Genomic DNA, 3,072 nt, shown 5'->3' on the forward strand with positions numbered 1-3,072 from the left:
AGTCTCCTTGCCTAAACCCCCTCTCATGCCACCCATTGGGGATCACCCGAGAAAATATCGCCAACATCTAAGAGATAAGATTTCTCCATTTTTGACCGAGGCTAAAACCCCTCAAGACCTCTAGAAAATAGTCCTAGTGCACTGAATCAAAGGCCTTCGCAATGTCAAACTTGAGGAAGAGGGGTGGAGTTTTTTTTATTGTGCTTCTTTCATGACAATGGGACAAAGAGGAAATTATCGTGGATATGTTGCTTCTGCATGTTTCCATGCATAGCAAAAAGTAGAGGTAGTGCTAACATTCTTATTTACATTTTTATTGAGGAAAGCAGAGAGCAACAGAATGGTGCAGACTCGTATATATCCAGAGGGCGTGTCTTTAGGTTCCATCGCCCACTGCTACATAAGAAGCTAGCTACGAGAAAGTTTTCCCGGAGTACTTGTCATGTTAGTTTGTGCTCTACATACATGCACTAGCTAGATTTACTTGTGTCTTATATATATATATATATATATCTTAACATTGTTAGTTTTGCAGATTTATTTGTGTCTAGCTAGGTAGGATTAACTAGTCCGTAATTAATAAACTATTGGATCTCATTTTTACCTACTGCTAGGTTTTTTATTTAGCAAAATTTTGGATGCAACATCAACAACAAACCAAACCGTGCATACCGGGACGATGTCTTGCAGTTGTACAACACGGAAGATGGCCACTACTTTCAGTGGGTGCGCCCCGGGGACCTCACCTCCGGCCACCTCGGTCGCCGACCACTTGGACCTCATGGACCACTAGATCAAGGGACACATCACTCGGATCGTCATTAACACCCGTGTTGGCCTTCTCGCACTCCCGGGCAAAGTTGTCCTCGCCTAGGTTGCTTCTTGTTCTGCATATCCCGATGCTCTGTTGTAGGGAGTGCATTTACCGACCATTGTAGGTTGGTGCAGCCTTCGGGGTAGACCTTCCCTGCATCATCTCAAAATGTGGCAAGGCTCCCCCAATGAGGCTCATTCCAAGAACGTGTCGAAACATAGCCCACAAAGGTGTGTGCCATGCCAGGAGTGTATATGCATGTCATGATGTGCTGCTATATATGCAAAATGGTTTGGCTTGATCTCAATCAACTGAGACTTAACCAAGTCTTAGTCAAGTGACATAATACGTAAGAAAGAAAAAGAAGTAACTGATTTTTTTCATGGATCTCAATGAAAGATCTCATAAATATGGCATCGACTGAGACATAATCAAGTCTCAGTCGACTAAGATTTAGCAAGACATTGTGCGGAAACAATGTCGGGAGTGCATTTGCTAGGACATCGCTTGTTCCATAGTGGGTCGGCCTATGTTTTCCTTCTAGTTGATTATTTTTTCCCTTTTCGATTCTAGTTTTCTAGGTTGGGTTTTGTTGTTTTTGTTTATTTTTCTTGTTTATTTTATCAATTGAAGAATAAAATTACAATTCCCTGAACAGTTTTCAATTCCATGAATATTTTACAAATTCATGATTTTTCAAACCCGTGAACTTCTACAAAATTTTAAATTTAAAAAAAAATCAAAATACTTTTCAAATTTATGACCATTTTTAAAATTCGTGAACTTTTTTCAAATTACAAATATTTCTTAAATTCACAAACATTTCTTGATTTCACCAATAGTTTGTAAAAAAAAACAAAAAAAAACGCTTGTCGGTTTTTCCTGTAAGACAACAGGTGAGCACAAAAGTCGAGTGAACAGAAAAAAAAACAAACTACGTAACGTAAAGTATAGGCGCAACGGGCACTAGGAAACTTTTGGGCCGAACACCCGCTAAGAAGGAGCTCTGGTTCTGCTATCTATCGCTACAAGCGATACGGCAACGCAAGCCGAGTGCTCCACTTTGGGACAGCCCGCTATATATCTTGCGCTCAACTGTAGCACTTTTCCAGTATATCACTAAAACAAACTGCTCCTGTCTCCAAAAAAAATAAAACAAACCGCTCAAAGAAAATTGCACACCATGAAATTTTTTTAAATGCTCAAAATTAGAAAAATGACCGTAAATTAAAAACCAATTTTTTTTAAAAAGCCATGAATTTAAGAAAAAACGGCGTTTATATATTCACAATTTTAAAAATCATGCCCATCAATTTTAAAGAGAAATACAAAATTTATATTTTAAAATTAACATGATCATTCTCAAATAATGTAGGGAATACAACTTTTTAATCGCGAATTAAAAACTAATCAAAAAATAAAAAATGCTCAAGAACTCAAAAAAGGTGAGAAAAGAAAAAGGAAAAAATCGACAATAGAAATGAAAAGGAAAAAAAATAAAAAAATGAAACAAAACAACAGGGAAAGCCACAGAAAAATATCGGGTGGAAGCTTCCCCATACCAGGTGAGAAGCTTGCGAGATCTTTTAAAAAATTACTCATTATCTTCTCAAAACCGCTCGCTCCAGTGCCCCCAATGCACCGGCCCACTGGAACGCTAATGGACAATCAGTAAGACAGATGTAGCACTCGCCTGCCACATCATGTAGTTGGTTGGGTTAAGTGCCATGCTATTTGAACGAGCCTATCATTCGCACGAAAAAAAATCCATTTTTTCTATTTTATCCGCAATTTTAGAAAATTCTATAAAAATTATTCAGAGTGATTTTTTACTAAAACAATGCAATGTGTACTTACAAAAAAATGCATGGCTTAACAAAGTTGTTTGCACATACGAAAATATTCACACATTTATGTAAATGTTCATGGCATTAGAAAATATTCATGCCATTCGATATGAAAAAGCTCATGCACTTCAAATTTTGTTCGTGATAATTTTCGAAAATGTTCATAAGCATTAGAATCGTTTTCACTCAATTTAAAAGAAACAAGTTATATAGAAACAATTCATACCACAAAAAAAATGTTCATAACACTAAAACAAATGGTAACGCATTTAAAACAATGTGTGCGGAAATATAAAAAATCTATTTGCGCAAATTTTTAAAAATATTACAATAAAAACTGACGGATTTAAAAAAATCATGAACTTGTAAAGGGAAAAAGTCAAAGGAAAAACGAAGAAATAGAAAAATATT

The sequence above is a fragment of the Triticum aestivum genome, chromosome 7B, assembly GCF_018294505.1.
Source record: "Triticum aestivum cultivar Chinese Spring chromosome 7B, IWGSC CS RefSeq v2.1, whole genome shotgun sequence".
NCBI classification, from domain to species: domain Eukaryota; kingdom Viridiplantae; phylum Streptophyta; class Magnoliopsida; order Poales; family Poaceae; genus Triticum; species Triticum aestivum.